Source organism: Zosterops lateralis (genome assembly GCF_965231275.1).
Source record: "Zosterops lateralis genome assembly, chromosome: 2".
Taxonomy (NCBI): Eukaryota; Metazoa; Chordata; class Aves; order Passeriformes; family Zosteropidae; genus Zosterops; species Zosterops lateralis.
This window is the reverse complement of record NC_139763.1, coordinates 80944875-80970257: the sequence shown is the minus strand read 5'-3', so window position 1 is coordinate 80970257 and position 25383 is coordinate 80944875.

Genomic DNA, 25383 nt, shown 5'->3' with positions numbered 1-25383 from the left:
AAGTTCAGTTACTAAATAGAAAGTGTTGATAAGAGAAGAATTATTTTCTGGCAGAACACACTTTAGCATCGAGCAGATAATGGACAACTGCTTACATTCCACTGTAATGATTTGGTATTAATTAAATTTATTTCTTAAGATTAATAATGGGAATCTTTAATTTCTATAATGGGTTTAATTCTGAAACTTACCAAAGTGTTTTACATATTGTATTATTTACATTATATTATTTAGAAATTAGATTTGGTTCAATTCAGATTTTTTTTCCCCTGTGGTCATCAGAAGAGTCCTTATCTTAGGGACATAATAAATAAACCCATGGGATATCTGTGTCTCTACAAATTCCTCAGAAAGTCTCTTACAGCAACATTAGACATTAGCAGAGGACTAGAAATTTTTAAAATAGTCTTACATTAAAGTAGCATATATTTAAAGCTGGAATGTACCCGTGTCTTTATATGGAATGAAACAAATTACTTTTCCAGTCACAAAGAGTTTTGGGTGTTAAACCCACATTATCCTTGTGATTGAAAACCACATCTTCTTAATACCGTATCTTGGCTTCAGCTTTCTATTAACTTGGGTTCTGGGATCAGTTCTTATCTCAGTTAAGCAAGCAAATATTATTTATTCCTTGGCTATTTCTAATAAGAAGATTAGGTGGTTGAGGCACTGAAATCCATACTTGTTCTGCAATGCTAGTTTTTGAAATCAAGCCTTAGGTGATTTCATTATTGAGGGTTTTGTCCCATGAAAATGGTTATGACTGTTGAACATTGAAAACAGAAATTAATATTGTAATACCATATACTGATTTTTTTAGTGGTTTTTTTGTTTTGTTTTGTTTTGTTTTTAATATATGGATGCTCCTTCTAAAATCTTCTGCATTGCTGAAGATCATAGAACAGATCCTAAAAAGCATGTAGAAATCTCAGGCAAAATTCCAACACATTCAGGAAGAAATGAAGGAAAGCCCCAACTATACTGCTGGAGCACCTCAGAAATGAAAACTTTCTGAAAGCTCATAAAATCAAATCCTTAGGTGCCTCTAAGAGTTTTTTATGTTTCTTGAACTGACCACCAAGGCACTTCAGGCCAGCTGGAACACAAAAATCTAGAAACCTTTGGTTCAAAGTCCATTTGTCAGGTAAATTTATTGGCCATGACCAGAGCATATCCAATCTCTTGGGCTGTTTTCAAGTTTAAAATTATGGTGAAAGCACTGGTTTCAGAAATGGGACTAGTAGATTCTAAGACCTGTCAGCATGAAACTGTTAGGAAATACCAAATTGACCATCAAGGAGAAAACCCCAATCATAGTGGTGTGGGGTTGCTGAGTAAATATTTTTGTCTTGTGTGGATCTTTCCTGAAGGCAGCAATAGAAGATTTGGGGATCCATCAAGCTAGACACAAGAAATACCCGATCTCTAATCTAGTTGTTGAGTTTCTCGGCTGAGAAAGAGATCAACCTGTTCCTTTGTCTCTATTTGCTGTACATCAATACCATAATCAGCACGTGACAATTGGAGAATGTGGAAATCAAAGTCATCTAAGGCGAAGCAGGTGGATTATGCAAACTATGAGAAGTATACACAAAGGCATTAGGCTTTTCATAAGCATGACTCCTATCTTCTCTTCTCATATGGACATTTTCCTGCTCTTGTTTTTAAAGAAATTAACATTCCTTTTAAAATCTAGGCTCTCTTTTCAGTTGGCTGGGTGTTTCTCTCACAGGGTCTTCCAGTTAAAACAGTCAGCTGGAGTGCTGCTGACTTTAGGTTTTGTCACAGCTGCCAAGAAAAGTACTCTGAAACACTAATGCTGTTCACTTCAGCTCAACAGAATATTTTCATATCATTCCTAGGTACCCTACATATTAAAGCAGAATATTTTCATTAAAATGGATATATGAGCCATTCAAAAAAATCCATCTTTTTAATTCTCTTCTTCCATGGCTAGTATCAAGGAAATAGTCATCCTGTGCTACACTTAAATATCATAAAATTCACTTGTATTTAAAAAAAAATATGGCATTCATGGTCACATATTCATTAATACAAATCTCATAGGAAATATTACATCTGAAGAGCATTAATGTTGATGATTTTCCAAAAGGATGCATGACCTGGATCCCTTCAGGCCAAGTTTTTTATTCCCTCATTGTGAGAAAAGATAACCTGCAGTTTGAAGAAATTTTTACATGAATAAGGAAAGAAAGAAGCAGAACTCAACAAGAATTTGCAGTAAATTCATTGAGATTATCTAAGACTAGTCCCTGAGTAACCTTACTCTCATCTAGTTTTAATTTTCGTCTCTTTGCCGATAGCCCTGTAAGTGCTCTCCATTTCAGACTGTCTTTCCTTCTCATGCCTCTTTCATATGTTACAGCATCATTCCATGTTTAACACAGAGAAAAAGTTCATAGTCTTCTCCTGTAATTCTTTATTTTAGCCCCTAGCTTTTATCTACACTAGTAAAACAGCAAATTCAGCTCTCTTCACAAATCCAAACAATTAACCAGATTTCTTACCTTTCTCTAACACAGTTTGTGGTTCCTTTCCTTGCTGATAATGCAGTTGTTTTTCCAAGCAGTGGGCTGAACCATGTCCCTCAGCAACCATTACAACATGTACTTAGTTCTCTAAAGAATAAAACTGATTCTCCATCTCTGCCCATAATTCCTTGTTGCAGGCAATTCCCTGGCTCCACAGTGTAACACACAGTCTTTAATGTGGCACAGGCCAGAGCCTTACATAAATAAAATGAAATAAATCTTTCCTAATAAATGTCCAGTCAGGGAAAATTATTTGAGAACATTGGCCATTAAAATAAGGACAAGTTTTAGTATAGTTTAGAGATTTTTTTTCTAACAGATGTGCTGTTATCCCTCATTTGAAAAACTTTAGATGTTATATGAGGACCTATTGTTCATTCTTTTGGAAAGAAAAGGAAGTGCATTAGATATTGGAGAAAGTTTAAAATGAAATGAAAACTCTGGTTTCAGAATGATCTTACAATCCAATTTACTGTAACCTTGTACAGCAACTGCAGAAGAGCTATTGACAGACTCTGTTCAGTGTTCTGCTCATCTCCCAAGGTTAGCACATAAAAGCCAAGGCACTCTGGAGGAGAGTGTTGGTGGTTATTAATCAATGTCATGCCTTAGGCCAGTGGGAAACCTGGCCATGTTTCCTCAGCATTATCCCTGAAGATGTGGTCTTTTGGATCTGTGACTGCCCTGAACTGGCAGACAAAGCAAGAACTGTGAGGACTGAGTTGTGTGATGAGTTTAGGATTCTCTGTAGAGAATGGGAGTATTTTCTGCTTTTTGCAAGCTAAGAAACATTACCGAAAAAATTCCAAAATATTTTCCATCTGTCACCATACTGAAAGCTGTTTGCCAGGGACTAGTTCTGATTCTATGCAGCCCTGTGAATTCAAAATCACTTAATATATATTTGAGCTGGAGATGGAGTTTCTATAGAAATGTGTGCCAAAATGCCACTTTCTACACTGAACAGCACCAATACCCCAGCATAAAAATGCCATAATTCTGATGGCTGTGACAGCTCAGACGGGCCCCTGATGAGATAGTTTCTACTTGCTCTGGAAAGCAGGCTAGCCTGGGAGACCTGTGAGAGCCAAGCTGCAAGCAACTGCTTGGACCACTGCTGGCATGGACAGTACTAAATTGCCATGACAGATGACAGTCTGCATCTGCTTTCCCTATGAAACATCAGCTCTGATTGAGATAGGAACTCATCAGGAGGTAAAATTTCTATCCACTACAGGCCTTTTCATGCTCCCATGGAGGCAGAAGTTCAGAACTGCAAATGAACTGGATTCATACAAACTCACATCTGAAGAGCTGAAGGAATTAGCAGTGAAGGACACCACCCTCCCCAAGCATGTTCTATCTCCCACCACAGCTCTTATTTAGTACTGGATGACTAGCACACTCAAAGCCATATTTAGGAGAGGAAAGCCATAATTGTCCTCAAAAAGAATTTCCTATAAAGTCACTATGGACCCTTGATCCTCAAGAAGCTCCATCTGCTGGATCCCAATGTCTATACTGGAAAATCTGGATGACAAATCTGATGAAGAGGCAGAAAGATCAAGAGCAGTGTTCCAAAATAAAAGAAATGCAAATAAAGTCAATCTGGGACACTACAGCTAGAGGAAGGAAAATAACTTGCTTGTCATGAGGAGTGCACCTGGAAGCTAAAGACAAAATGAGAGATGAGGTTTTGTATATGTCTTTAAAATAACATTCAGAATAATGGTTAATGCAATCTGCAATATAATCTCCTTCATTTCTCCAGTAAGAGGTTGGTATTTTTGTGTACATGCTGAACATACATGGAAACAGGCAGGAAAAATAAACATAAATTAATAATTACATGATGCAATATACATGACAACGTACTAGGAGGCTCATTAATAATGGAACATGTGCAAAAATAAACTATAGCAGAATCCAAATAAAATGAACCTGGAGTGGTCTTGCGATGTAATATTAACTGATGTGATTAAACAAACACGTGACAAAGTAATAGTAAACACATGCATTTAACTACTGTGGAATTCAGGACTGGCCTGTCAGGCTAAGAAATCACAATTTTACATTATTACCTTTTTAGGACAAGCTAATGTCAAGTTACTGGTAAAATATTTTCTTAAGAAAGTATCTAAGTACTGCCCTGGAATAGCTGGTGTTTGCAAATCACTTTGAAAAAGAAAGCTTCTTTTCCTTTGTCAGTGATGCAGATCAACAATTTTTTCTTCTTAACTGTAAAAACATATTTCACTGTCAGAAAGATGAGACCTCTAGATGTAAATGCCTCTAAAATGTGCATGGTTCTTAGGTATAAACTGTAAGATTGAAAAGAACAAGAGAAAACACATAACCTAGACCTTAAAAGACAACTTATACTATTTTTACAAGAAATGAGCAAACTTACTGGAATCTGCCAAAATATACTATCTTTTGAAAATTCCTACTGGAATGCCTGCATAATAAATCCATGGCTCAGTCTGTGTCACATGGGATTCACCTCCCCTTAACTGCCTCCAGAAGTTGCAGTTTCATACTAGGCACACATGCACCTCCTGCAATTCTCACCTCTCCCATTTTCTTACCATCAAAGGTTACCAAACGGAAATATTTACATTTTGCAAGGCTTTATGCACTGAGGATGATATTTAGAAAGTCCTCACAATCCCAGTGCATCAGTGTTCCTGTCACAGATCTGCTCCTTTGCTGTGTCAACCCAAATCTCCCACTCAATTTGTGCTATGGGGAGGTGACACACTTATCTGCAAAGGCTGCTGTCATCACACATCCTCCATTGCCACTCACTCTAACAAGGCCTGTTGTGGGGTCAGATATGGGGCACGTGCTTTTCTTTTTGTGCTGCCACTGTCTATTATTGGAATCTGGAGAAATCATCCTATTAATCTCAAAAAAATAAAATACTGTATTTCTCCACACCCCTCTACTCATGACAGTGTCTACGTGCACCCTGCTGAGCTCCCAGGTATGGATACATGCCTCAACCACGTCTCTCTTCTATGTCATGATTTCATAATCAGGTGCATACTGATACCCCCACCCCCTCAACCACATGCTTACTGGTGTGTCACCAAAGCCTCCTGTTATTTCAGGAATTTACATCCTGTCAACAATGTTTTTGGGGTTAAAAGTTCAAAGACCTGGGATAGAAGATGTCAGCTGAGAGCACCATGGATTTCTATGCACAAATGATGGATACAGTTCAATAAAAACGATAGTGCAGGATATTGCTCACACAGAATTCACTGTAAAACAATCAGCCATTTCATTGTGATAACATTCATCTCCAGGTATAAATTAACAACTACATAAGTGTTTAAAAGTCGTTTTAAAATTTCATTGCAAATATCTATGCAGGAAATACAAGCTGTATCTGGCTTACAATTCAAGGGACATGCTATTATTAAGACTGACTATTGTTATTCAGTCAAGCTGAATTTAAGATTATTATGTTTTATTAAATCAAGAACATTTAGGTAGGCTATAAAGTTTACAAATAGGCTTTTAACCCACACAACAGGAATTTTTTTACAATTGTTTTTCTACTTTTAGTTGCATCTTTTAGGAAGTCTCATTAGTGTGAACACATCCTGCACATAAACATGAGTATTATAAACAAGCATAAGGAAAGACTAACAGACAGAGAAAGTTTATTCTGTATCTGAATTGCTTTATTGGCTGCCACAGAGAAAAGGAGACTGGTATGGTCTGTTGGATCCATATTGCCTTGCACACTAAGCACATACTGACTATGAAGTAGTACACGAAATTATCATTGGTGTGGTGTGGCCCGTGAATTTCAGAATAAGATAATTAGATGGATTTTAAGGACAGGGCAGTTTTAACCAAATATGATCAAATTTCAGCTATCTAATGGCCATTTGATGTGTACATCAAATTGTGCTCTTAGTTCTGCTTTTAGAAATTGTTACCAGTCCTTAAAAAAAAAAAAGCAAGAAAGCAAAAAAGTCGCATTGTATAAATTATTGAAATAACTCCTAAGAGCCAGTTAATGTAAAAATCCATTATCTAAACAAGATCACTAAATAGCAATGGAGCATTTTGGAAGGAAGCATCCATAAATTTATTCATTTTTCTTTTCTCTCAAACTAGTATATACCTAATAAAATTGGTGATACCTTTTCAGTATAAGATTAAACAAAAATGGTATACCCAAATCCTGTGGAGATGAAACTGGTATAAAATCACAGATGTAAAACCCAGCAAGGAGGGGTTGAATTTCCAATATAACAGTAATAAAATACAATACACATTACTCAGAAGCTTATCAATCATTTGCATAAGAAAATAAATAAAATGAGCCCTGATTTATTTTGCAGGCAGGAACTGCAAAGAGTGACACTGGCTTCTCCTTCACAGAGCAGCACACTCAAGTAAGCCCAATATTGTATAAGCAAGTACATGTATTCACACACACTCTGCCCCTGGGCTAGATAAAGCCATGTGGTCACCTGTGCATCAGCTCACAGACTTGTCTGATGAGCAGAACTTGCTGAATGGGCATCATATAAGAGGAGTGTTGACAATTTCATGATTTGACCCTGTGTATCAGTATCACAGAGTCATAGAACAGTTTGGGTTGGAAGGGATCTGCTTCCAGCCTGCTGCCATGGTCAGGGACACCTGCTACTAGACCAGGTTGCTCAAAGGCCTATCCAACAGGACCTTGAACATTCCCGAGGATGGGGCATCCACAGCTTCTGGACAACCTGTTCCAGTGTCTCACCACCCTCTCAGTAATGAATTTTTTCCTAATATTTAAACTGAACCTGCTGTCTTTCAGTTGAAAGCCATTACCCCCTGTCCTATCACTATGTGCCCTTGTAAAAATCCCTCTCTGGATTTCTTGTAGCTCCCTTTAGGCACTGGAAGGCTGTTAGAAGTTCTCCCTTGAGCCTTCTGTTTTCCATGCTGACAACCCGAGCTCTGTCAGCCTGTCTTCAACAGGAGAAATCCTCCAGCCTCGTGGTCATCTTTGTGGCCTCCTCTGGACCTGCTTCAACAGGTTCACACTTTACTTGTGCTGAGGCCTCCAAAGCTGGATGCAGCACTGCTGGTGGAATCTCAGCAGAGCAGAGCAGAGGGGCAGAATCCCCACCCTGGCCCTGCTGCCCCCACTGCTTTGGATGCAGCCCAGGACACATTTGGCCTTCTGGGCTGTGAGTGTATATTGCTGAGACATATTGAGCTTCTCACCAAATATCTCTGGAAACCCACAAAGAGTCTGTCCTATACTAAGTGTGAGTATTCATAGGTCACTCTGGAAGGCATTCCTTCCCTCCAGTGTGTCCAGGACACTACACAGCTTGGTGTCATTGCCAAACTTGAGGAGGATATATTCAATCCTGCTGTCCATGTTGCCAACAAAGATGTCAAACAGTATGTCTTTGGAGAGAAGATATTACCAATGCTGATAAATGCAAACATCTCAGTGTCTGATTATATGAAGTGATAAATACACCCACAATTCCTGCAATGCCTATAGGACTTTGAATACCATAGGATTTACTCAGGCAAAACACAGAATTTAATTAACAGAACTTATAAGTATGAAAGTCTTACATATATAAACATTACTAGCATTACGTTGCCAGAAGAGTGTTTGACATGAATGCTTATAAACAAAATACTAAAGAAAAAAAATCTTTGTTTTTCTTCTTTTGCTTCTGAATTTCCTGTCTTCCTTCCTTCTCTCTTTGTAACAGGTCTTGTGAGATTGCCCTTCTGCATGTGAATCCTCACAAATTCCCGGCAATTTTTTATACAGGAGAGCTACCATAATTTCATGCCTCTTCAAACACACAGTAAAAGCAATCAAGTGAAAAAGAAATTAAAAACTAATTCTGCTATTTATTCTCCTCATTTATTTTATCAGTCATCCCACTGTCACACTGAATAATAATCAACAAGAATTGATAAACACACTTAGCAGAGGGCAGACATCTTTGCGGCTTTCCAGAGAAACCTGCAAGCCCCCAGCAAATACTGATTCTCAAGGAAAGATTGGATTAATCACAGCAAACGTGATGCCAGTGTTAACATTTCTGTTCACTCAGCCATCCGGGCAAGCTAACCACGATGCAAGTTTACCTGACTAATCATGTCAATACAGGAGAAAAAAAAAGCTTCAGAGCAGTTTACTACCCCAGAAAACTGCTGGTATGTGGAAGGTAAAGTAGACAGAGTGTCTACAAAGAGGTATAAAATTACAACAGAAGTATTGTGACAGACTACAGATAATTATTACTTATAATGTCTGGCTGCAATTATTCAATTTTGTACCATTTCACATTTAGTAGCTTAGTGCTAGAATTAGAAAGCTAAGATGACTCTTTGGAGGAATTCCATTTCAGTCTCAGTCACTTTGTGGTGTTGGTTCAGAATGCCTCCAACAAAACACAAAATCAAAGCAAAACAATTATTTAGTTTTCATTTGAGATGCGTTCTTGCTGGGGAAAACTGCCCAAGCAATTTTAGCCGTAGAGAATATCAAAAGCCTGAGGGGTTTTGTTGTGCTTTCTGTTTGCTTGTTTTGATTTGTTTGTATGATTATTTGTTTTGTCTTTTTATTTAATCGGTTCTGAAAATTAGGAACTCAGCAAGGGTAGATATGACTGTACAGAAATTTGTGCGTTGAGCAGTGCCTGCATGCACATTTAAGCCTCAGCTGTAATTCATGTGAAGCATATCTCTAAGGCACTCCTGCATCTCCTGATGGACCAGCACACAGGCACCTCCAGAATGATCATTTTGTTCAGTTTAACAGTAGAATAACTTCAAGTGGACAAAGCAGAATGGAAAGAAATGTCCCTAGCCTTTATAGAACTAGAATTACAAATGTCTCTTAAGACATTTGTTGCAATTTCTGTAAGTGCCCGTAATGTTCTCTAACTCCTTAGAAAATGAAAATCACACAACTAGAAGCTCTTTAAAATATCTATATATGTTCATTTGCCTTTGCATCACTGTCTAACCACCTTCACAAGCCTGGCCCTTGGAAATTTTGTTCCTACAAAGGGAAATTTTCTGTACCCATTTTTATATCATTTTCTGTACAGAGCTCTGAGACACCATTTAGGATATTGACTTAGGCCAGGGACTGTCTGAAGCCAATTTGTTCTCCTTTATAGTGAAAGGGAACAGGTTATCATTTACTGTGCTTCTGAGTGCAGTATTTCCTTGAACCATTCTACTAAAGCACACCTGTCTGTGACATTTAGAAGCTCGGTTTTGATGCCAAAGCTCACTGGAAATGAAACACCAAGAAGAAACACACTGATCTAGTGAAGCTCCAGACATCTGAGAGCTACTTCCTGACAGCTTGGCCACCACCTCTTTGCATCCCTCTTGAAAAGCTGACAAGAAACAAAGACCACCTAGACCAGCAGCTCTTCATTTTTTAGCATTTCTAAGTATAGAGTTGAGACCAGAGGATTCCTGCATTTCACAGCATGCCCCACGTACCCCAGCACAACAACCCCATTCTTACAGCAAATTTCAGCATAGTATATAACATTTCCAAAGTGGTCAATTTTCACATTACCTCTACTTGTCCTATTCTATTTCAGAAGGATCCAAGGAAGAGCTAAGGTAGATCTACCTGCCTCTGCAGCAGTGCTACACATTTCAGTGTACACAAAGCACTTATAGGAACTTGAAGGAGCCAGTGCACTCAAATACAGAAAATCCCAAAACAGCTAAATTTCCCCACTGTCCATCCCTTCCCCTTCCTCCTGGGAATCAGGCTCTGTACTCTGAAACTTTTTATTCTTTTTCCTTTGGTTCCAGAAATCTCTTGCCCATATGCCTCCCCATGCTTTTTCTCCTCCAAAACATCCCAGTCATACAGGCTGTCTATGTCCCTCATGAGATGCAATATACAACACCTGACTTTGGAGTGCTAAAGAAAAGGCCACAGGAAATGCTCTAGAGGACATGTAGCTGCCTGACATCCCTGAGAAGCTGGTAGCACTCGTTCAAAAAGCACCAGAGGATCCTAGTTTTACTGCTGCTTCTTTCAAAGCATTCATTGCTTTTGTAACCTCATGAGATGCCTATCTTATGTGAGCCACATAAATACTTTTTCCAAATATAGACCCAAATATCCTTACACAAAATACCCACTGCAGACAAAGTTTCTATGCAGGTTTAGTAATAATATTATTATCACAATTAATGACGTCCTTAAATAGACATGAAACATTTCACAGAACAACTGATTGGTCTTTAAAGGAAATTTGCCTTTTCCCCTGGATACAGTTTTCTCCTAGCAGAGGAAAAGAATTACGTCGTCCAAAAGGAGCATTATAAATTTTACTACTGGGCTAAATACAATGTGTGTATAAATCTGGCAACTGTGAAGTCTTGTTAAAGAGATAAATGTTTAGGGGTTTAGCCCTGCCATATATCAAAAGGACCTTCCCTTACACTCTTCTTCCTGACTGCTGCGAGCATTTTTAGTGTTGGAATAAAACTCATTTTATTGTTTGAAAAATACCTGTAGAAAGCTAGGCTCTCACAGTTACAAAAGTACTTGCCTTCATAATTTAATGTAAGTCAGCAGCAGCCTGCTAGGTTTCCCAGACTTAGAGAGGTTCATGGCTGTGTCTGAGTCTCTTCCAAAACACTCATTTGGTTCTCCAATACAAAAATGAAAAGGAAAAAAAAAAGGGGGGGGAAAGAAAAAAAAAAAAGTAAATCGAAATCTTCAGCTCTGTCTGTACTACTATTGGGGAAATCTGCTGCCCACTCTCCTTCTTCAGTTGCTGGCCCACAAACTTCCCCAATTATTGCAGATTATTCCTGCTGATAGAGTCATTCCTTGTATCCCTTGCATACAAGGACATACCCTGTTAGCTAACGGTCACTATGTGTGGATTTCCCAGTATTTGGCACTCCAAGTCCAGAGGTGAAATGGACCTCTACCCCACAAGCTCATGGTCCATCTAAAAAAATGCATCATCATAATACACATTCATGCCAACTGCCATGAGCTACAGCCTAGAGCCCAGGTCAGACACTTTCCTCTTACCACTTTTCAATAATGAAGACTTTCCTGGGCATCAGTTCACACTCATACTTCCCCATATTTTATTTGATAAATTATATGTAAGAGTGAATGGGGAGTCAATATGACCCATATGTTAGTGAATATACAGCATCACCTCTTCACCACTGTAGCCATACAAATTTCTTTAGTTTAGTCTTTACCAAGTTAAATAAAATTTAATATTACAGGAACATGCCATGTCATTTATCCAGAAACCACCATTCACAATTTAGAACCCCATAAAAATGATAATAAGGAGAGGAATTATATTTCTCATTGACTGCCACAGTTGAAATGAAGCTTATTCCTTTTTATTAAGCACTTATAAGGTCCTCATACCCTCTTATCTATTGCCTGAGGCATTCACTCTTTCCAAGAAAAATCACTATTAATCTTTGTTTGTGCCAAGTCCACACAGTACAACAGTGTGTCCAGAAAAAGGTGCTGTTTAGTAAAAAATTTAAGGTTATTACAGTTAGAGTCAGTGTGGGCAAGCATAGATCACTTGTGGCTTTTGCTTTAGAATGTCTGGGAAATTTTTCATAATAAATATCCCCAAATATTATTATTATTATCATCAGAGGTGATACAAAAGCAGAGAAATCTAGCCAAAAATTGATTATATGTTTTGGAGATTCTGATTATAGACCTATGAACCTTTACAGTTTATTCATTGGTACATATTAAACACATCCTAAATTTATCTGAGTTTTTGGTACTTTGGAAATTCCATCTTGAGGAAAGATATTTCTCTAATGTGGGAGATGCTTCTGTGGTTTATGTGAACTGCAATTCTCCTGAGTGGGGAATCACTCCTCTGTGTCAGAAATTTTGCAACATCCTGAAACACTGAATTCCATAATCACAGCAAGCAGGGAGGAAGATTGCACAACCACATTTAAAATCTCTCTTCCTCTGCATGGAAAGGGTTTGCATAGAACAGATACTCAGATATAGACCTGCCCCAGACAGATCACTGAGGCAAACTGCGGGCAAACAAAAAATTACAGTGCTGAAGCAACAGGAACATATCTGCAAGAATGTGGTATTAATGGATCTTCCTCCCTTTCCTTTCCTTTCCTTTCCTTTCCTTTCCTTTCCTTTCCTTTCCTTTCCTTTCCTTTCCTTTCCTTTCCTTTCCTTTCCTTTCCTTTCCTTTCCTTTCCTTTCCTTTCCTTTCCTTTCCTTTCCTTTCCTTTCCTTTCCTTTCCTTTCCTTTCCTTTCCTTTCCTTTCCTTTCCTTTCCTTTCCTTTCCTTTCCTTTCCTTTCCTTTCCTTTCCTTTCCTTTCCTTTCCTTTCCTTTCCTTTCCTTTCCTTTCCTTTCCTTCCCTTCCCTTCCCTTCCCTTCCCTTCCCTTCCCTTCCCTTCCCTTCCCTTCCCTTCCCTTCCCTTCCCTTCCCTTCCCTTCCCTTCCCTTCCCTTCCCTTCCCTTCCCTTTTGTGTCTATATAGGCATACTTACATTCTAAGTTAAAAAAAAAGCCCAGAATAATCCGAAATTTCAGACCGAATTCCCTCAATGCTTCTGGTTTTAAAGTGGAATAAAATTAAGTAAGTGGTGAGACTCTTAGAGAACATTATCCCTGGAGTGTTTCTTAACAGCATTTCTTCAGAAATGGGGAAAATAGTTCATATTCCTCTTCTTCTCAGGCAATATGAACATACTAACAACTTAAAAAATGATTTAATCTACATAAACAGGAAATTCTGTGTGGGATGCTCACTTCTCTCAAAGCTGAATAATTCTATATAAAATTTTTAGCTGTAGAGGGGACACCAACAAAAAGACTGATTATAGAAAAGCTTTTTATTTATGGAATGTATACAGAATAACAAGTTTTCAATTCATATGTCACAGAAGAATGAAAGGTTTTCTAAAGGGGCAACAACACATGACATTCCCGTTCTTGAATGCCACTAAAACTAGCAATTTCTGAAAGACACACTATTGCATTTCAGGCTAGTGCTCTGAATCACAAAGTCAGTTTGCATTTGGATCTTTCATACAACACATAGTGAGTCATCCTCTTAATTTCCTTTTTTTCTTACATATTTTATGCAAAACAGAAAATAACAGAAAAACTAGCAGCAACTATATCTTCAAATACCGTATGTTATAATCAGCTCACAAAGAGAAACAGACCCTCGAAACAGCCAACATGGAAGTTGTTAATGAGTGAAGGGTAAAAAATGAGCCCAGGTAAATAGGCATGGATAAAGTTTTACCCTTCTCTGGAGCCTGGAAATCTCAGCATAGATCCATACCAGCACCTGGAGTCAACATTAGCACTAGCAACTTCTGGCCAAGTACACAAAACATTTCACCAAACCTCTTGCACAAGAAGAATCTCTCCTCTGGACCAAGAAACCCTGATGAATGATGGTGGATATTATCAAAAATGTCCTGCTAAAGAGCACACCATGAAATATGGACTGTCACATTCTCCTCCTCAGTAGTGCACAAGAGGCATAAAGGACCAGCTTTTGCACACTTTTTTTTGTTCCATATCTGCCCACTACAAGCCGTATTCGCAAGAACTCATATATTCCCATGTGGCTGCGGCAACCCCAGACAAAGCAAGCCACTGATTAAGACATCTGTCACCCAGTGTAACACAGGAGGGACATCCCTGAGCTCATGAAACAACGGGGAGAGGAAAGGTACTCACTGTATCATCACAATGTCCGTCCCACCCCCAGCTCTCCTAAAGCACTCATTCAATGCCCTCTAACAGAACAAGATGTCAGAAAGCCACCCATTAAATTATCTCAAAGTCCCTGTTTCTTAAGGTTTAGGGTATCTTCCCTGTTCTTATGCATCCTGTAATTTTAGGTCTTTGAAAGAGTTAGATTCCTGGGAGTCCCCTGAAGGAGGACACATCATGGGGACAGCTGCTGTGAAATGAAGAAGAGCTATGAGAAGGCTCATACGCTGTAGTGGAGATGGCTTTCATGATGCTCCCCAATATTAACATAGATAAATCCTAAATATCAGACTATGTAGATCATAGTTTTAGTAGGAGTTTTAACCTCCTTTATTACCAGCCTTTTCATGTAATCCTTGAAATACAGCAAGTGTGGATGTCTGTCACTCCTGCACCAAGAAGTGGAGCTTAAGCTCAACCTGTAATTGTGTGAGTTAAAAGAATTTTACTGACAACCCCAGATACTATCTGAAGAATGGACACAAGGGGGAATTCCCAGTGAAGTAGAAGAACCATGTTTTGTGACAGGAGAGTACATCAAAATACTCAGGACTGTCTCAACTAAAAACTCAAAGCAAAATCCCCATACCTTGGGAGAGGATGAAGAAATCCTTAAGGCAGATTTATATAGAGAGAGATGTTAAAATCTTTTCATTTTCTTTTTTAGTACCTTGGTCTCTTTTTGTGACTGAGAGAAGTTCACATCTGAATTACCTAAATACAGCAATTTTCAAGGCAAAGGAGAGAGACCAGTTCTGGTAAATTAGTTAATACCTCTGGCTCATTATATCAGCAGCATGTTCAGACAAGCTGAGACTGGATGTTATTGCAAACGTACAGCCTAAGAGGAAAAAAGTACCAGTGTGAAGGTTTGGACCTTTTGTTCTTAAAGTTGCTTTAATTAGAAAACCAGACTCTGTGAGGCTTTGTACTGTGAAAGTCCAATTGTTAAAGAGAATTGGGGGTGGAATACTCACATTTGCCCATCAAGTTACTGAGTTGTCCATCCCATATATCTCAGTTTGTGCCCTTTGTCCAAAGTGGCTCTTATCACCTGGGGCCACAAAGAGTAGAGAGAAGAGACATTTATTCCACAAGCACAAAAAACCACTTTGAAGACACACTTCTTTGTTCACCTTCAAACATTCCTTCTGGTGTCAGTTAAGGAGTATTGAAATTTCTCTGCATTGATTGTTCAAAAAAAAAGTTGCACAGGTGGCTGGGGGACAGAACAAGCCCTTGTCTGATATTTCTGCATTGCTTTATGTTGCAAGAAGGCAGTGGTAAACAGTGGGAACTTACCCAAGAGTCAGAGAATGGGTGCCAAAATGGTCACGGTGCCAGCCCAGGCTGGAGAAGAGCTGTGGCTCCTTGTGTTGCTACTGGTGCATATGTTGTTGCACAGGCCATAGATGCCTGAGTTTTACAATCCATATCCCTCACCTGGTGGGTGATGAAATGGCCTTATTAGCATTTTTCAGATTTATTCAGTATAAATAAGAAAACATATCAAAAAACATAAAGGTGCTTGAAACAGTACAGTATGTATTTCGCTCAACACAGAAATGCAAATCTCTGCACGTCATCACTATCTAAATACCAGAGGTTTCTAAACTTCCTCCATGACACCTGTGCTGAAGCTGGTGCTTCCAGAAAATATCAAACCTCAGGCAGGTGGTCAGTGCTTGTGCAATCACTGTTAATGCTTCTGTAGCCTGTTGGACTCTGCATGTGCACAGATCAGAGCATGACAGACAGCTCGGTGCTTCACAGAGACAGCAAACTCACACAACAAACAGCACACACACAAGCACAAGAAGCCTGGGCAGCTCAAGCTATGGGCAGAGGGACCACAGATGGGCATTTACTCATGGAATATATGATTAATCTCCTTATGCACAGTTTTTTGGTTCCACTACCACAGGTCATGCATGAAAAAAAGCAATAACTGCATTTCCTTGGCTTGCTGTTAGAACTGCAATGACTTATGCCCTTGGAAGCACTGATTAGAGATTTGCCTCTATTTGAAAACTCTAAGGATGTTAAAAATTGATTATTATTTTGAACAATCTCAGATAAGCAACCTATGCTGAATGGTGCTGGGGAGAGGGAGCTAATAATCCAGAGAAAATTAAAATCTGAGTGAAAATTAAAATTATATCAGGCAAAAGAAGCAGTAACATTGTCAACACAAACACCACATTTCTCTTGAAAATCCAACAGAACACAGAACTCAGTAGAAAACACAAGTTTAGCTATTAAGTAGGAGAAAATGTACATATATATATTTATGTTTACATGGGGTTTGTTTTGTTCAAAACATCAATGGACTTAGGAGGCAGATGTGAAAGATGAGGAGGGCACGATGGAGGAAAAACATCAAAATAGTTTGGCATCCCTCCAAGACTAGTTAGAGTTATTCACAATCCTTGGGGATCATAAGATTTCCCCAGTTTTAATGATAACACAGTCATACTACCTCATTAGCCTTATTATAGCAAATTATTTCTCTGCTCTGGGATTTTAGTCATGAGCCAATGACTTTGACTGTGCTAGGAAATGCTTGTGTCACCTATGGGTGATCTACCAGCAACCTGCATTGCTATGAATATTTTTGCAAGGACTGCCCAAAAATAAAACTTCTCTCAGACACTAACACAACGCATACAGTAGGTGTGATTGAACTAAAAGGGAAGAAAAATAATAAAAAAAAATTAAGGAAGGAATAAGATAGAATGTCTATGGAAGATAAAGCAGGATGAAAACAGGAATTAAAAGCAGTGGACAAACCAAACTGAGCTCTGATCCTCCAGGAACATATTTAATCAAATGTATTGCTTGAGTGTAGCTTCACCTCTGTGTTTTGGGAGTCGTGCAAAGGCTTTTCTCAAGACCATAGGTGATGGGACCCTTCATGTCCAAACAGATTTGAAAACCTGTATCTTTGACAAGTGGTTTTACATGTGACCACATAAGAGTACATTGGGTATCTGCATGATATTTGATGTAGCAGTGGGTAGAAATTGGGAGTAGATCAGGCAGATGAGCCTGATAAACACATGCACAGTGTCCACAAACAGTTACATCGGAAATCTTTGAATCAAGATTTTTCTTATCAGCCAGAAAAGTGGGCTTCAGGTCTGTCTTGTAGCAGTACTTGGATGGAAATATTTACTGCTTTATTACTTAAAATAAAAATTCAATAAGAAACTAAACTCCTCTGGACAGTGAAAGAGATGGATTTGAAATTAACTGATGCCCCCAGGAATATTATACTCAATATCAGTTTATTTTAGCTCATCCTTAAACGTACTTAGTAATATTTTTAGAAGTCTTTAGTAGCTCACCTCCAGTTCAGATGCTTTACTAATATACATTTATGCCTAAAGTCCTGTATTTGGTGAAAAATTGTGTAAAGAAAAGGTCTCAGTACTAACTGAAACATGCCAAGGCTTTTCCCTCCTGACAGTCCTGTATCGTGGATTGATAGGCATCCAGAAATTTTGCCAAATCAAGTTAGCATACCCTGAACTGGCTAAGGTAATTGAGCTTTTAGTCTCCTTGCTCCCAGCCCAGCAGGTATCTGCTCACTGTCCTGGTTTACATATAGTGAAGCTAATCCTTACTTGAACAGTGAATTACAGGTTGGTCTAACCTCCTCAGAGACATCCTCTAAGGCTGACTGCCAAGGCTTTAAACACGGGACAGGCCTTTATCAGTGTTGAAGAGGGCTCAACTCTCATACTGAATAACTACCAATGCACAAGGAAGACCAAGGATTTATGGCACCCAGCTTGGGAGGACTTGGACATGTTGGTAACACCAAGAGGTCTAGCTGGAGCTGCCCAAACTTCACTGAGGGTCAGCAGTTTTAGAACAGGGTAAAACAATGCATTTTGTTGAACTTACAGGTGATGAGATATGGCCATTACATCTGAACAGACTCTAAATGGGGTCTGCTTCATTTTAGATGTTCACCTTCCTTCAAAACTGCTCACACACATACGGAGGAGACTGAGACTTCTCCACAGATAGTTATTTGCTCTTTGTCTCAATTTATCCACAGGAATGAAAGCTTGTGCTGCTGCTAGCCTTCAGTAGCTACAAAGGACAGTTTTTCAAAAGGGGAAGGAATAATCTTGCTTTCCTTACATACTAGGATTTGAATTAGCATTTACTGCTCAAACAGAGGAATATCAGCTCAGTCTCCCGGTTCCAAGTCAGTTTGCAGTAGTGACATTGACAATGATAATTAATAGGTAACAAGAAAAATGTACACAGAAATATCTGACACTGAGTAAACAGAGAGATCCTAATAATTAAGTTTAATGTACTCAATTTTGCAACTGCAACCACATTTGATGGAAAATATTCCCAATTCTTTTCTGCCAGTATCTATAATAAGAATCAGAAATGTAGCTTAAGCAGTTTGAGAACTTACTGATTCCTGAGTGTTCATAAGAACTTCCATTTCACAGATAGAGCAATTGCCTTTAAGATAGACAAATACATATGTGTTTATATACACATTTAAAGTTTTAAAGAAAAGTTCTGGGATCAGATTTCTCCATTTTATGGGTTGCTGTGGAAACAGATTAGCCCTTTGGAAATAAAACCCCAAGTTTGACTATAATGCAAAGAACAATCCATAGCATGAAAGGAAAGAACAGCTGGGAGTTGGAATAGTGTAAGCTGACATGTCAGACAGTAGCCAGACAAAGTGAGCCAGGGACTGTCTGAAAAACAGTGTGGGGGGGAAGAAAAAGTAAGAACTAAGCACTGTCAACAAAGTCTGCAAAATGGTCCAGCTGTTCACTCTCATCATAACTAAAAAAATAAGGAGAGAATTCCAGGGCTGAGGATTAAATTTATGAAGAGAAGAAAACCTGAATGGAAAAAGTGAATAGTATTTCAGACAAAGCAGACCCGGCGCAGAGGTCTTTGTTCAGAAAGAACTTGGAAAGCACAACACGGGGTTCCGGGCAAAACACACATCCCTCCAAACCTTTCTTATAAAGGGCTAAAAGGAATCTTAATACACTGCATTAAACAGGCATTTACAGAAAACCTTGTTTGTATAATTTCATTGTTTTGGGCTGAGCAATAATGTCCTAGACAGATAAATAGATTTAGAGAATTTGAGAGAAGGCATATCCAGCACTGCAGAAAGGGCTAAAAGGTGAACAAATTTCACCACAAATCTCTGCTAAAACCTGAAATGAAAGCCCAAAGGACTTCTGATATACTGTAAATAGTCAGCCAGTTCCTAGAGTCTTAAGTGATGTCTGGTCTTTTGTTCAGACAATGGACAATTGAATCCAAGATGAACGGTTCCCAGGATTACGTGCACGCTGAGCAGCACAGAGGGAAAGAGAAGTGTTAGAGAGGTTAATTCAGAGACATGCTTACCTCCCAAACAAAGGCATTCAGCAGTACAGAACCTGATTAGGAACTCTTCAAGAAATACAAATAATGTCATTCACATTGCATAAGCAGCTGGGAGTATGTATGTGTGCACAGTTAGGAAATAATAATGAATGCATTTTCTTCTGTTTGATTTTTTTTTTCTTTTTCCTTTGAATAACATCTTCTGTCCAATGATCTCTTCGGAGCAAAGCCAGCTAAATAGCTAGTAAAATGATTGATTTAGGAGTTGCTTTGTTTCCATTGTCTATGAGATCACTCCAGGCATTCAGCAACCTAATCTGTTAACTCCTGTATCAGTAAGTATATTACAAATCTGGAATAAAACCCATAAATGATTAGTGAGGGAACTTCATATTCTTTAGATGAAACTAATTATGAGTGTGGATTTCATTAGTGATAGGACAGCTCTGAAATATCATTCATAGTTATTCATCCATGCTCTGGTACCCAAAGATAACACTTGCAAATGTCATGGTAATAATGGGATAAACAGGTTGAACAAATATCCAGAACAGCATGTCATCTGGGTTTTCAATATTTACCCTTGATGCCACTTAAATGAGCAGGATGTGATGAAGAGGAGCGCAAGATATCCGAAGCTTTCATAAATCTCTGGCTTTTACCACAGTCATGGTGCATTTGTGTATGTCATCCAGCAATTCTTGCTTTTGTTTATGACCAGCAGCTTCATCACCTTTGCCAAACATGCCCTGAAGTATGCTAATCCACATGGAGTTTTTTTCTTTTCTAATTTCTTTTTCTAGATAAAAATCCACCCCATCCATCTCTTCTGACTTGCAGTCTTTCTGTATATTCCCTTTTCCACTCTCTTTACATGCAACATTACAGCTCTAATCATAGAAAGGGCCAGGTTCCCAGGGAAACTGTGTGGACTGCAGTTCAGAAGGCAAGGAGGCACCTCCAAACAGGATCCTAGGCCCCATGTAAATGAGCAATCCCACAGAAATGATGTCCACAAACACAAAAGCCAGGCCTGCACCAGGCAAATCTTGCATGGTTTAAATTATGGGTGGGGGTGTAACAGTGTGAAGTCAACACACAATAGTGGAAGAGACCATGATTACAGTAGAAGTCCTATGAAATTTCAAGTTAAAAGTGCTCAGTAGCCTTCAAAGTTGTCTCAGTGATATTTCAAGCTGCTCATGCAGCAGGTATCAGCCTGGCACCGACATGGCTCACTTAAAATAAACCCAAGCCTAGACGGACAATTTTAAGTTGTGATCAAGAATGTTAGAAAAATAATTAACTTTTGCTAAGCTTAACTGTGTGATATCTATTTCCAAAACATTCCTGCTGCTCTTGGAGAGACTTTGATTTGCATCTTTTTATGATCAAGATTGCATACTTTACAGACCCTTATTCTGATTGGCTGCTTGAGACTTTTCATGTTGTCATTTATACCTGTGTTGTAAACCATTTTGTGGGTTTGAAGGCCACTCAGTTGGCCCCACACAATGACTTTGAAAGTTTTCAAAGCTAGCAGGCAGTTTCATGACAACACTTGGAGGTCCAGTATCTCAGTTGAAAGCTGTGCTATGAATCCAGAAGAGACCATAATTTAGGTCTTATCTATAATTAGGATTCATTTATAATGTTATTGACATAAGAAATACCTTCACCATGGGAATCCATGGGGACCCTTCTCCAGTTCCTGGCAGACAAGAAGTGTAGTTCTTCTTCAACACCCATGACAGTGTGCCCATGCAACCACCTGTGTGTAACCCAGGTATGGACTCCCAAACCAAGTCTAGATGAACAAGAAGGAGCAGGAAGTGTTGTGTAGTATGGAGGAGATGGTGCCCAGGATCCAACATTCACACTGTGCACATGTAAGGGGTTTCTTGCAGAGGACCTCCAGTATGGTCTTTTGGAGCCTAGCAGATGGACTGTGCTAGTTGTGCACTTTTTCTCAGTTAGTGTTATCCAAGAAACATCCAGATCAGATCCTGCAAACCTTCTATGGGATGTGAGCCAAAGCATGAACAGGGAGACTCAGGTCAAAACCAGGCTCCTGATCTATATATTATACCCTGAAATTAGCCTCAGTAACCTGAGATTAGATCAGTTGGTTAGAACATTGGGGTAATCATGCCATGGTCATGGGTTTGATCCCTGTATGGGCCATCCACTTAAGAGCTGAACTTGACAATCCTTGTCGATCCCTTCCAACTCAGAATATTCTGCAATTCTATATGAAAATGCTAATGCCAGCACAACAATAAATGAATCTTAGACTTTGTGTCTTTGTGTGGGAGGCCAATGTACAGAGTACTGCGTGTTTCCACAACATTTTATCCTTTTGCCCTTCAGAATATATTGGCAGCATGCACACTGTCTCCTGGGAACAGTGCTTTGCCTGTGTTTGCACCTGAATAATAGCTGGGAGTTACTTAGGAGAACGGTATTTAAACATGAGCCAGAATCATGCCAAGATCCATTCCGAAAATTGAACATTTGAACAATGTAGATGACAGAGCCCAAGTACCTCAAATATGTTCCTTGGCAGGATTTAATGCTGATACAGATGTAGTCCTGGTTTCACAGTGTCCCACTCAGGGTGCTCCCAAAACCAGGTTGCAGTACTGATGTCCTGATCCAAGTCTCGTAGCAAAGCCATGAACAAACCAAAGCTTTGGACGGATGAGTGTTACTTTTTTCGTTTTGTTGAGCCATGCAGTACCAAGAAGAACATTTAGCCTTTAGTAACAAAGGCATAACTAAGGCAACATTTTAACTGTGTTCTGTACTGAACTGCTGTGAATTAAAAATGCCTGAAGTCTGTATTGTTATTTTACAGAGACTGTCAGATGCAATAGCCTGATCACCTTTAACCAAGAACAATTAGTTCTCAGAGTGAATTGACAAAGTCTTTAGAAAAGTGGGTGGAATTGATTAGTTGCTGATGCCTCTTTTTTACTTTCTTTATCTTTCCAAGCAGTAGTGATTTCATCAGAATTACTGATGTTAAGAAATACTAGAAAGAACATCAAGAGGAAAAACACCACTTTTTCATAGTAGAAAGGAGTGAAACACTTCTCTAGCTTCTCTTATGGTAACAACAGACATTTGTCCAGTGTACAGGAGCACATCTCCTCTCCTCCCAAATTTTTGTCGACTTCTGTCTGCCTACAGGTTAATTCATGGTTAATTCTGCTAATTCCTGCTGCCCTTCTGTCCTCAGGCCTCAGACCTATAAAAGCAGAAAGAACAAAACACACAGTCTCTACCTGCAATACCAGAAAATGACCTTGAGGTCCTGCCCCCAGTATGCTTAAAAGGGGGGTCTTTGAGGGCAAAAGATAAAAAGTCTGGATTCAGCTGAATGTGAATGTATTATGATATCTTTGTAATCCAGCGTGCTGGCACCACAACGGCACCTCCTGATCTTTGCCATTATCTCAGCTGTCCATGTGAAATAAATGAAAGAAGCATCTTTACAGAGCAGACTGCCTGAGTGGCATATTCTTGCTAGACACTACTGTGCTTGGAGAGGAAAAAACAATTTCCACACAAAAGTCACATATCCATAAAATATGAAATGAAAGAGTGCGGCACAAAAGTTGCTTCAGTGTTTTCATTTTCAGGTTCTGTAAAAAAACATACAGGAAGAAATTCGACATACTGCATTGGACTGATAGATAAAGTTGGAGATGTTTCAGAAGATGACGGATGGACTCTATTCCTAGGTACACTAGGCTTGGACAGAAGAGATATGAATTCTGACAGCACTGCCAAAGATTTCTGTCATGATGTCAGACGTTCTTGTTAATCTCTTGCTACCTCAGCTCCCCATCTCCAATCCTGCTGATGGATTATTTTCTTGCTTTATGCTGTGAGCAGTGTATCATGTATTGGCACAGCAGCTGGTGCAGTGGGCCAAGCCTGGACTGGGAGACTTGGGGCTGAGGGTGCATCACAGGAAACCAGCACAGAGCACAGTCAAAATGCAAATGTCTGCCTAAATTGCATGTATGCAGTCCTAACTACTGTTTTAACCTGGCTTAAATTAGACAGTTTTTTGCCAAGGATCCTGCAATTTTTAGCCATCTTAGCTGCCCACCTAGCTTTCCACCTTATCTGTTCTTTTAATCCAGGACACACATTCCTGTCCAATTATTAAATCTCTGTGGAAAGAAGAGCATTTAGCGTTTCATTTGTAGTGACACTGCACTGGAACCTCACCTTTTCCTCATTCCAGAAGGGATTTCAAGGCATATGCTACCAGAACACATTGATTTCCTCTAAATAAAACATTTAGTACCTCTGCACAGCAAGTGACTTTTTAAGCCACTGGGGTATGGTGAAGTCTTTAGCAATTCCATGCTCAATGAGCCTCCAGGGATATATTGTCAGAAGGGGCAGACGGAACAGGTGTGTGATGAGGTTGTATATTTTCCCCTTTCTTTTGGATTCCTTTATTTTCACAAAAGACTAGGTCATGCCCTGTGTTGCACTTCCATCTTTGTTATTAATTTCCACAATTTCTATCACCAGGAAAGCCTTAGTTCTCAGTGCCCAAAATTGGAAAAGAGCACATAAATTACATGTACCACCCACCCTGGTGCTCTCCAGATTAAAATGACTGTTGCTGCAACTGTTGCCATCAAGCATAGCCAGACCAGCTGCTAGAGCCGATAAAACACAGGCACAGAAAAAAAAAAAAAAAAAAAAAAAAAAACCAAGCCAGAACAAAAAGACCAGGGCAAATGACAGACAAAGTTGGGCACCCTACAACCTACTCCCATGCACAGGCTGAAGCTCTGCACAACAGAAACAGAAGTTGGTGATCCCTGTCCTCAGCAGGGAGTCCTCTCTCTTCAGCAGCTACTGCAGCTTCTGGGTGCCAGGGGCTCCCCACTCTTCCTTGTGGATGATAAGTATCATATTTACACTCTTTAAGAGGAAAATAATGAGGTTTTGTGGTCTGCAGGAGGTAGTAAGGGATGAAAATTTCTGACAACGGTGTGCTGGAAAGGTAACAAATACCATCATTTCTTACAGCACCTGTTAAACTTCCTGGAGAAAAGGTCTATGATCATTTGCTGATGAAGAGCAGATTGGTCACCTTGTTAGGGCTATGGTAGCATCACTGTTGTGTACATTAACATTCCAGTAGAGGTACAGCACTGAAACATTGCCAATTGCCAGCTACTTGTTTCTTCACCTTCTCTTTCGTTTCCATCCTCAGAAGAACCCTGGCATTTCCCTCCCACTCCCCATTTCCTTGTTAGGGCCCAGGGACTCCTGTCACCAACCTATTTCTGAACCTTGTTTTCTAGTTCTCTTGAATCAATTTTTGCCTATTTAGGTTGAAAAATCTCCAGTCCCTCTCTAATCCCTGATTTTATAGTGCAGTGAATGAACACCTTGGTCCCAACTCATTCTTCCAGTTATTGCTGGAATAGGCATAGAAATTAATGAAAAGTTTATAAGAGAAAAGAAAATAGTTTTTGCTGCTGCATAAAAACTTTTTATTCTATAGAAGGCAAGGGTTGAAAACGCCAGTATATGGGGCCACTATTACAGCTTTTTATCTGTACATGTGAGTGCTAGTCTGGGCTGTTCTTATTTTTCTAATCTACAT